The 11,741-nt window shown below is 45.8% G+C and overlaps 1 protein-coding gene across 7 annotated transcripts in view; it reads left to right on the top strand.

Moving 5' to 3' along the window:
• Positions 1-3,226: 3,226 nt before the first annotated feature.
• OSBPL6 (oxysterol binding protein like 6) overlaps positions 3,227-11,741 on the top strand; it is a 242,647-nt gene continuing 234,132 nt past the window's right edge. For all 7 annotated transcript variants that reach the window (XM_077272617.1, XM_077272614.1, XM_077272613.1 and 4 more), the window contains exon 1: positions 3,227-3,479. The gene's annotated coding sequence lies outside the window, so the exon portion shown is untranslated. The remainder of the gene's footprint in view (positions 3,480-11,741) is intronic.

Here is an 11,741-nt window from a genome sequence, read left to right as displayed (position 1 = left end):
TTTGAATAGCCAGTGCCATAGTATCATTCAGACCTGTGGGAATGGGAAAACCCACCATAACATTCTTAATGGCTTCAGAAAGGCCATTTCTAAAATTAGCGGCCAGTGCACACTCGTTCCAATGTGTCAGCACGGACCATTTCCGAAATTTTTGGCAATACACTTCAGCCTCGTCCTGCCCCTGAGACATAGACAGCAAGGCCTTTTCTGCCTGAATCTCAAGATTGGGTTCCTCATAAAGTAAACCGAGCGCCAGAAAAAACGCATCAAGATCAGCCAATGCCGGATCTCCTGGCGCCAGCGAAAAAGCCCAATCCTGAGGGTCGCCCCGTAAGAACGAAATAACAATTTTTACTTGCTGAGCAGAATCTCCTGATGAACAGGGTCTCAGGGACAACAACAATTTACAATTATTCACGAAATTCCTAAACTTAAACCTGTCTCCGGAAAACAGTTCAGGAATCGGTATTTTAGGTTCTGACCTAGGATTTCTGATAACATAGTCTTGTATGCCCTGCACACGAGTAGCCAGCTGGTCCACACTTGTAATCAAGGTCTGGACATTCATGTCTGCAGCAAGCATAGCCACTCTGAGGTAAAGGGGAAGGAGAAAAAAAAAAAAAACTCAGAATCTTCTTTCTTATAATCCCTCTTCTGCAATGCATTAAACATTTAATACTGGCCTGGCAAACTGTTATGACCCCAATGGCGAGGGTCTCAGAGGTACGTGGAAGTCTGCAGAATACAAAAATCCAGCTCATAGGGCAGTGGTAACTGGGTTGACCATATATCTACTCCTAACGCCAACACTAGCAGTAGCCGGGGATAATTCCTACGTTGATTCTAGATGACACGCGCCAGCCGGAGAATCTAGCTACCCCTAGTAGAGGAAAACAAAGACCTTTCTTGCCTCCAGAGAAGGGGACCCCAAAGCTGGATAGAAGCCCCCCACAAATAATGACGGTGAGGTAAGAGGAAATGACAAACACAGAAATGAACCAGGTTTAGCACAGAGAGGCCCGCTTACTGATAGCAGAATAAAGAAAGGTAACTTATATGGTCAACAAAAACCCTATCAAAATCCACACTGGAAATTCAAGAACCCCCGAACCGTCTAACGGTCCGGGGGGAGAACACCAGCCCCCTAGAGCTTCCAGCAAAGGTCAGGATATAGATTTGGAACAAGCTGGACAAAAATACAAAACCAAAACAAATAGCAAAAAGCAAAAGGCAGACTTAGCTGATATAACTGGAACCAGGATCAGTAGACAAGAGCACAGCAGACTAGCTCTGATAACTACGTTGCCAGGCATTGAACTGAAGGTCCAGGGAGCTTATATAGCAACACCCCTAACTAACGACCCAGGTGCGGATAAAAGGAATGACAGAAAAACCAGAGTCAAAAAACTAGTAACCACTAGAGGGAGCAAAAAGCAAATTCACAACAGGTGTCTATAAGACACCTCTCCATTACTAATCCTATAGTTATATGTTAAATAGACACAGCCAGGATAAAATCCTTTAATTGAAAAAATGACACAGACTCCTTTCTTAATCTCAATTAAACCATACTTACAACCTCGCCTAATTCCACCGAAGCCCTCGATCTCCTGTAATAAAAGTAAAATAAAAAACCAACACTACACCGTATCTGTCCGTCGTTGTGTCCTTTGCCATAATCCATGTCTGGGGGCTAGTCTTCAACCTGGCTGGTGGCAAGATGCGACTGTCCTGCCTGAAAACCACAGGTGAATGAGATGCTGAGAGCGCAGTGTCATTCACCAGCGGTGACATCATCGAGGCCGGGCTGAACTGCGGTGACCTCACGACCGTGGGACAATGCCAGTGATGTCAGATGTGTGAACAACTCCATTGACTTTAATGGGCATGTGTTCAGTTTGTGAAAACCTCGGAGTGAACATGTATGTGAAAATCAGAAGTCTGACTGAGACCTTAGGACCATATTACCTATTTATTCAGCACAGGTCAATATTATATTAGTAGACATGATATTTATTTATTTATTTATTTTACTCATTTATATGGTGCCATTAATTTCACAGCATTTTACAAACATTATTGATATTATGTCATTACCATCCAAAGATGTATTTTGATGTTTTAGGAAACTTTAAGATACATCAATGTTTTGTTGCTTTTTTTAAAGGTTTGTAAAATCAGCAGTAAAGTAAATCAAGCTCTCAGCTAATTCAGCCCATGGTCATAGTCTAAACTCTAGGCTCGCCCTGTCTCTAGGGAATATTTACACTCTCATTATTCTCTGCACATTGTATGATGGGTCTTATGATGTAGGACTTGGAAGCATTGTAACATTGTCCTAAAGTCTACACATACTGTACGTTTATAGACACATTGTAGGACATTAAAGCTATGTGCCCACGTAGCAGAAAGTATGCAGAATTTTCCTGATGAAATCCAGACTCCCTTCGCAGGAAATCCGCTTGCGTTTTTTTTTTTTTTGCATTTTTATCACGATTTTTGCCCGTATTTGTTGCAGATTTTTAGCATTTTTTTCCAATGGTCCAAATACAATTCTATAGCGCCAAAACTGCCGATTTTCCGCAAAAAGTTAATGAACATTCTGCGTTTTTTTCACAAAAATTGTGGAATGCATTCAAATAATGGGATGCTTTATGTAAGCGTTTTTTAAGCGTTTCCCCAGCAGAAAACCGCCGCCAAAACGCTTAAAAAATTCTAAAAATCCGGAACATGATTAGATGTGTCCCATAATATAGTGTGTAATGACATAAATCCACACTAATCAGGCTCATTATCCCCTATCAGACCTCTGTTCTGGCTGCTCATCAGACAGGTCAGACATGGCACATAATGCAGGGCAGGTGGCTAGGATGCAGCACACTGTGCACTATATGCAGGGCATGCAGGGCTCTGGGCATGCAGGGCATGGGGCTGGCAGGGGGCTCTGGGCATGCGGGGCTCTGGGCTGGCAGGGGGCTCTGGGCATGCGGGGCTCTGGGCTGGCAGGGGGCTCTGGGCATGCAGGGCTCTGGGCTGGCAGGGGGCTCTGGGCATGCAGGGCTCTGGGCTGGCAGGGGGCTCTGGGCATGCGGGGCTCTGGGCTGGCAGGGGGCTCTGGGCTGGCAGGGGGCTCTGTGCCTGCACTGATCCTGGTCAGATCCATGGGCTCCACTCTCCAGCTCTTCCTCCCAGCCCTGCTGTCCCTGTAGGATTGCACATGCCTCTCACTGCAGGGAGGGGCAATCGGTTACCCGGCTAGGAACTGCAGAGAGAGGGGCACAACATAGCAGAGAAGATTGTGCAGGATCACAGGCTGGATCCCAGCCAAAGGGTCGGTGTGTTCTAGGCTGATGCAGTGCCTGGCATCCAGTGCAGAGCAGTGATCATCCCCTGCGCCCTTGACAGCACAGTGTGAGGCTTTGCTGCAGGTGACAGATTTGGAGCCCTGTGCCTTCTCCTCTGCTGCATCACTATCTCTGGTGAGTCTTCCATCTGATCTGATGGCCCCTTATTGTGTCCTATAGACAATGCATGGCGGCTGCCTGAGCGATGGCTGATGATGAGCTCACACTATCACTGAGACTGATGAGCATTCCAAAGTGTGTCCCTGCTGCAGTGATGATCCCCTCCATACCAGGGATGAGGGGGTGGGGGGTGCATTGCAGCCAGACCCCAGTAGTTCTGGGGAAAGTTCCTTATGGAGCAATAGGTTGGCAGTGGGGGGGAACTTCACACTTTTGTTGTATGCATTGCAGTCACTTTGCTGCATGACAGCTGATAAGGAATGGAGCCTGCGTGTTCCTGGGGTGGTGGGATCCCACACAGGTGATGTCATTGGTGTTTCCCAAAGCCGTGGCATGGACAATGTGGGCTGAGGGTACCATCATGCCACGTCTTCCCCATAGAGGATGCTGAGCAGTTATGCTTCTTCATTGTTTACGTAAATAGGTTTTATGTATTTGTTTATGTGACAATAAAAGTAAAGTGTTCTGGGACCAAAGTTTTGATATATGAGTGATGGTTAATGAGTATGTGATACATCATGTCATGCACATCTCTGTCTAGCTATCCCTAAGGGCAGATGCAGATGGGCATATTTCCGTTCCCATAGGATCCCACTTGGGCCAATGTTATTCTATGGGGACTTGAACACGTCAGATATTTTTCCTCTGGAAAAGCCCGAGTTTCATCTGATATTTGGATCGCACTCAGCCATGTAGGTGCATGGAAAACATAGTACTGCACTCGAATGACATATGAGTGCAGTCCGATTTTCACAGACTGACAGAATAGAGAAGATGGAGAAATTTTTTTTTTTCTCCATCTACTCCTCATCTGAGAGAATTTGATTAGACTCTGATCAGAAGGTGATTTGGATAATTGTCCCGATTCTCTCGGATGAGAGAATACACGGTCACTATGCGTGAAGTATGTAATAAGTGTTTTATGCTCTATTTAAACCTATGGGTCTGTGAGAATCACAGATGGTGCACATTTTATTTTCTCTTCTTTTTTTTTTTTTTTTAATATGTGAAAATAACTGATGGTAAAAACAGATACTCAACAACACTGATGAATATAAGATGAAAAACACTGGACCATTTTTTTTGTTGTGAATGAAGCCTCAGGCTACATTTACACCTCTATGTCCACTTTTTTTAGGGACCATTTTTATCTCCTCATGTGTCAACCATTTTGCCTCCTTTTTACATACGGTATATGTTGTATCTGTTTTTTTTTTTTCACTGAAGCAGCCAGACTATCTGAACTTTTATTTCTGCGTTGACTCTTACCAGACGGATCAGTTAAAAACGGATGAAACGTGGATGGAAAAGTGAAGCATTCTTTTCTGAGAATAGGCTGCCATTGTTCTCGTCAGCACAGGTCCTGTTTACACAAGATTAAGTGCTGCTGAGCATGTTGGTGTTTTAAGTAACCCTAACCCTAATGCAGACACAAACAGAAGAGGGCCACTGCGCAAGGACAAGATATGGGACTTTTGGAGTCTCAATAGTTATCATAATGCTCAATACCATCTGCTTTGGCGGTGGATGCGGGCCCCTCTCCCTCTGCAGCCGCTATGCAACTGCTAAGGGTGGGCCAAGAGTTTGTCCGCCCCTGTCGTGCAGTGTAAATGCACCTTAAGTTCTTTTTCTGGGTGAGTGGTTTTGCAAAACTTATATAAAGGCATCAAAGCTCTTGATCCTTTCTACTCTATCTTCTTTCAGTGTTAGAAATAGCAGGATGGAAAAGTGAGGGGTTGTGGCTTGCGGTCCCATGAATTGTGACTCGCGGCTGTCTGCCAGCTTGGTACACTAGCTTCAGGTCTAGCAAACAGGTATGAAAAGTGCATCTCAGAATGGTGAATTTTGTGAGTAGCCATGCACAGAAGAAGAGATTTATTATTATTATTATTATTATTTATTGTTATAGCGCCATTTATTCCATGGCGCTTTACATGGGAGGAGGGGTATAGATAATAAAAACAAGTACAATAATCTTAAACAATACAAGTCATAACTGGTACAGGAGGAGAGAGGACCCTGCCCGTGAGGGCTCACAATCTACAAGGGATGGGTGAGGATACAGTAGGTGAGGATAGAGCTGGTCATGCAGCGGTTTGGTGGATCGGTGGTTACTGCAGGTTATAGGCTTGTCGGAAGAGGTGGGTCTTCAGGCTCTTTTTGAAGGTTTCGATGGTAGGCGAGAGTCTGATATGTTGTGGTAGAGGGTTCCAGAGTAGGGGTGATACGCGAGAGAAATCTTGTATGCGATTGTGGGAAGAGGAGATAAGAGGGGAGCAGAGAAGGAGATCTTGTGAGGATCGGAGGTTGCGTGTAGGTAAGTACCGGGAGACAAGGTCATAGATGTATGGAGGAGACAGGTTGTGGATGGCTTTGTACGTCATGGTTAGGGTTTTGTAGTGGAGTCTTTGGGCAATGGGGAGCCAGTGAAGGGATCGACAGAGGGGAGAGGCCGGGGAATAGCAGGGGGACAGGTGGATTAATCGGGCAGCAGAGTTTAGAATAGATTGGAGGGGTGCGAGAGTGTTAGAGGGGAGGCCACAGAGCCGGAGGTTGCAGTAGTCAAGGCGAGAGATGATGAGGGCATGGACTAGGGTTTTTGCAGATTCTTGGTTGAGGAATGTACGGATTCGTGAAATATTTTTGAGTTGAAGTTGGCAGGAAGTGGAAAGGGCTTGGATATGTGGTTTGAAGGAGAGATCAGCATCAAGGATTACCCCGAGGCAGCGAGCTTGTGGGACTGGGGAGAGTGGGCAGCCGTTTACTGTAATGGATAGGTTCATTGGGGGGGTCACGTGAGATGGGGGAAAGATGATGAATTCTGTTTTGTCCATGTTAAGTTTCAGAAATCTAGCACAGAAGAAGGATGAAATAGCAGACAGACATTGAGGGATTCTGGTTAGTAGGGAGGTGATATCTGGTCCAGAGATGTAGATCTGTGTGTCGTCATCATAGAGGTGATACTGAAAGCCATGAGATTCTATGAGCTGTCCCAGGCCAAAGGTGTAAATGGAGAAGAGCAGGGGCCCTAGGACTGAACCTTGTGGGACTCCGACAGATAGGGGGCGAGGTGAGGAGGTGGTGTGTGAGTGGGAGACGCTGAATGTCCGGTCTGTTAGGTATGATGAGATCCAGGATAGGGCCAAGTCTGTGATGCCAAGGGATGAGAGGGTCTGTAATAATAGGGAATGGTCCACTGTGTCAAAGGCAGCCGACAGGTCGAGGAGGAGGAGGACAGAGTAGTGTCGCTTGCTCTTGGCGGTTAAGAGGTCATTGGTGACCTTAGTTAGGGCAGTTTCAGTGGAATGGTGTGACTGGAAGCCAGATTGTAAGCGGTCAAAGAGGGAGCAAGAAGAGAGATGGGAGGACAGTTCAAGGTAGACGTGTTGTTCCAGTAGTTTGGAGGCATAAGGGAGAAGTGATATAGGGCGATAGCTAGATACAGAGGATGGGTCAAGAGAGGGCTTTTTGAGGATAGGTGTGATGGAGGCATGTTTAAAGCTTGAGGGGAAAACACCAGTTGTTAGTGATGGGTTAGGGTTGGGATGAAGACTGTGGTGAGGTTTGGGATGAAGTGGGATGGGAGTGGGTCAAGTGCACAGGTGGTGAGATGCGATTTTGAGAGTAGAGTGGAGAGTTGATCTTCTGTAATGGTGGAGAAGTTGGTTTTGAAGGTGGAGGGCTGGGAAGTCGGGAGGAAGGGCTCTGGGGGTTGTTGACCAAAACTGTCTCTGATGTTCTCAATCTTCTGCTTGAAAAATGAGGCAAAGTCTTCAGCTGAGATAAGTGGGGAGGGAGGAGGTGCTGGGGGATGGAGGAGAGAGTTGAAGGTGTTGAATAACTGTTTAGGGTTGTGAGACAGGGAGGATATGAGAGATGAGAAGTAGGTTTGTTTAGCTGTGGCGAGTGTGGTCTTGAAAGTAGTGAGGGACTGTTTGAATGCGATGAAGTGCTCATTGGACTGGGATCTTTTCCATCTGCGCTCAGCAGCCCTGGAAGCTCGCCTCAGTTCTTTGGTCAGGCTGGTGTGCCAGGGTTGTCTGTTGATTTTGCGAGCTTTGGTATGTGTAAGTGGGGCAGCAGATTCCAAAGCTACAGCTATTGTGGTGTTATATAGAGTGGCAGCGTCATCCACATTGTGTAAGGAACTTATGTCTGTGAGAGGGAGGAGGGATTCAGAGATTGAATGTAGGTCAAGATGTTTAAGATTTCTGCAAGGGTGTGAAAGTTTGTGGGGTGGGGATTGTAGACATGGAGTGGAGAGGGAAGAGAATGTGAGATGGTTGTGGTCAGAGAGAGGAAGAGGTGAGTTAGAGAGGTTAGATAGGGAGCAGAGGCGGGTGAAGATGAGGTCCAGTGTGTGACCATCTTTGTGAGTGGCTGCAGAAGACCATTGAGTGAGGCCGAAGGAGGAAGTGAGAGATAGAAGTTTAGTGGCAGCTGAGAAGGAAGTGTCAATGGGGATGTTGAAGTCGCCCATGATGATAGTGGGGATGTCCGCGGAAAGGAAATGAAGTAGCCAGGTGGTGAAGTGGTCAAAGAAGGTGGTGGCTGGCCCTGGCAGGCGGTAAATGACAGCCAGTTGGAGGTTGGAGGGGGAGTAGATGCGCATAGAGTGCACCTCAAAGGAAGGGAGGGTAACAGAGGGTGGCAGTGGGATTGTGATGAAGGAGCAGTTATCTGACAGGAGAAAACCAACTCCTCTGCCATGTTTGCTGCTGGGGCGGGGTGCACGTATACTGGTCGTAGGGGTTTATAGATAATTTAAGTAAGGTACGTTGGAGACAGGAGAGTGCTAACTGTCAGAGGAGTTGCTTGAATCTGGATGCAACAGTGTGATGGGAGTTCTTGGTATTGAAGGAACCCTGGATCTTGGTACACTGCGTCTGGGTGATTTCTGTGGAAAAGTAATGGGGGCTTTGGTTGCCACTACTGTGAGGGGGGGCGGGAGCTGGATGTGGCTCGCGACGCTCTCTCAGAGCTGGATGTGGCTCTTTACCCTCTCTCAGAGCTGGATGTGGCTCTTTACCCTCTCTCAGAGCTGGATGTGGCTCGCGTCCCTCTCTCAGAGCTGGATGTGGCTCGCGTCCCTCTCTCAGAGCTGGATGTGGCTCTCGACCCTCTCTGAGTTGGATGCGGCTCTCGATCCTCTCTCAGAGCTGGATGTGGCTCACGTCCCTCTCTCAGAGCTGGATGTGGCTCTTTACCCTCTCTCAGAGCTGGATGTGGCTCTCGACCCTCTCTCAGAGCTTGATGTGGCTCTTGACCCTCTCTCAGAGCTGGATGCGGCTCGCGTCCCTCTCTCTGAGCTGGATGCGGCTCGCGTCCCTCTCTCTGAGCTGGATGCGGCTCGCGTCCCTCTCTCTGAGCTGGATGTGGCTCGCGTCCCTCTCTCTGAGCTGGATGTGGCTCGCGTCCCTCTCTCTGAGCTGGATGTGGCTCGCGTCCCTCTCTCTGAGCTGGATGTGGCTCGCGTCCCTCTCTCTGAGCTGGATGTGGCTCGCGTCCCTCTCTCTGAGCTGGATGTGGCTGTCAAGGTCAGAAAGGTTGGAGACCACTGCCTTAGGCTACTTTCACACTAGCGTTAACTGCAATCCGTCACAATGCGTCGTTTTGCAGAAAAAAACGCATCCTGCAAAAGTGCTTGCAGGATGCGTTTTTTCTCCATTGACTAACATTAGCGACGCATTGCGACTGATTGCCACACGTCACAACCATCGTGAGACGGTTGCGCCGTGTTGTGGCGGTCGGCCGGGAGCAAAAAACGTTACATGTAACGTTTTTGCTGCCGACGGTCCGCCGGAACTCCGCCCCCACCTCCCCGCACCTCACAATGGGGCAGCGGATGCGTGGAAAAATGCATCTGCTGCCCCCATTGTGCGGCGGAGACAACGCTAGCGTCGGTGACCTCGGCCCGACGCACTGCGACGGGCCGAGCCCGACGCTAGTGTGAAAGTAGCCTTAGGGTATGATCACACTGAGGTGCATTTTAGATTTTTTTTTTTTTTTTTTAATCGGATATATGAAAAATGGCAATTTGCTCTTCATATGAGGAGTTTCTGTTTTAGATTTTTTTTTTTTTTTTTTTTTCCCCTGAAGTTTTGAAAAAGGAAAAATGCCTGGAGGGGGAAAAAAAAAGAAAAAAGTGTACATCATTCTCACTGGCTATGTGCACACAGCGTTTTTCAGTGAGTTCTTGGAGCAGCAACTCCTCAAATTCTCATTAAAATCTCAAAAACTTGGATTATCCTCTCAGTGGCTATGTGCATACGACATCTTTTAAACTCAGGGGAACCCAACGAGGTTTTCAAGCAGAAAATGATTTAGGAAACTCTAAAGTTTCTTTATTGGTCGGTAATGGTGTATTTTTGGTTGTTTTTTTGCAGTGTTTTGCTATGGTTTTTGTGAAGTCTCTTTACTGTCATCTTCAGGTCCTTCTTTTCTCTCTATTGAATTATGAAGAAACGACTAGTATTGTGTCGTTTTTTTTTTTTGTTTTTTTTTGTTAAGCAAAAACATTGGCAAACCCTCCAAAAAATGTCTGGTTGTCTTCCAGGCAACTTTTAACCTTTTCCATTGACTTGTATCTTAAAGTACAGCGCGTGTTTTATGCGAAAAATGCCTGAACAATGGTCCAGTCGCTTCTTTTACACAAGCAGAGCAAGTAATTTTTACATAGAAATACATATGTTCATTTCTTTTGAACATTTTTTTTTTTTTTATATATATTTTTTCAGGCAAAAATCAACAGAAAAATACATTGTGTACATACCCACTGACTATGTGTACACTTGCGTTTTTTGAAGATATTTTATTTATTTATTTTTTTTAAGCAGAAACTCTCCAAATTTCAAAGCCATTCAAAAACTTTGTGTTTCTGCTCTGAAAACTCCGGGTGCACATAATCTAATATGTAGAATTCCTATAGGCTGTGGGAAGTGGAGCGATGTTTGTTTACGTCTGTTTCTTACATACTGATGTGATATTTCCATTGATACATATGTTCAAAGACACGATATGAGTATACACAGGGTGCTCCACCATAAGGCTGTGTGCACACAATGTCTTTTTCAAATGAATATATAGAAAAGACTATATAAAAAATTGGCGCGTTATATAAGTGCTGCTTTTATTAAGGTGTCCATTTCCTATAGCGTTAACGTATTCTGTAGCGTTGTACGGACAATGCTCAATTAGTTTATCACTCTTTGCTGAAAATTATTATTATATTTTATTTTTTACAAAGGAATAGTTTTATTTTATTGATGGGGAAATTAATATTTATGAGGAAGCAGCCTGTCTCTCCTCTCTCGGGTAGTAATTATCTCTGCTATCTGCCATCCAGGCCCGGACTGGCCCACAGGAGAACAGGAAAATCCTCCGGTAGGCCGCTGTGAAGAAGTGCTAATGAGTAGCTCAGAAAAAAGTATCGTCTTATCATTCATTAACCAAGCTAGCCAAATTAATATCAAATAGAAGCAAAAGTAAATGTGTGCAATATGGTCAGGTTATTTTTGCATGTAGCTGAACAGTGGACCCCAAGAATCACTATTACTGGTGGGCCTTTACCAATCCAGTCCGACACTGCCGCCAGCCATATGTTCACTACTGAGCACAGCACATTTTTACGTGCTCATGTTCCCCAGGTTTCTGTGTCCTTGTAGATATAGTCCTGGTCAGTGCTCCAGAATCCAGCAGTACTCGTGGGTCTTATGTGTGATATGGGAATACTGGTATAGTGAAGACGTACCAGAATCACCTCTGGAGGTGATAGATTACATCCAAGAAATCCGGCTGTGTCTCTAAATGACTTTGTTGTTTCCTACTGGCTTGGATTAAAATTTTTGCAGAAAATTTTGAGACTCTAAAAAAAGGGTGAAATCGTCTGTATATGATATAATCTTCCAATGCATCTACAATCGTTCAAGTGCAGGCATCCTATGGCTGTATGTAAACTATGCGACTGCAAGTGTGTTGTCCATAGCAAAGCACTGACTAATGGCTGTAGCGCCCCCCAGGTGCAGAGCTCGGAGCTTTGCTTAGTGCAGTTGTGTGACCTAAAGATTTCAGGGACTGCAGCAAACTATGGTGCCATCATGTATCGGAGACTATTAGTAGGTGCTGTGACTTCTATGGACGACTTGTCAATAAAAGTTCAGTTTAACATGTAGTTTAGTTTATATGCAGCTGCAAGGGGTAATCAAGAGGCACAGGAGG

The sequence above is a fragment of the Ranitomeya variabilis genome, chromosome 7, assembly GCF_051348905.1.
Source record: "Ranitomeya variabilis isolate aRanVar5 chromosome 7, aRanVar5.hap1, whole genome shotgun sequence".
Lineage (NCBI taxonomy): Eukaryota > Metazoa > Chordata > Amphibia > Anura > Dendrobatidae > Ranitomeya > Ranitomeya variabilis.
The sequence above is the reverse complement of the archived record's forward strand: the minus strand, read 5'-3'. Positions and strand labels throughout refer to the sequence as shown.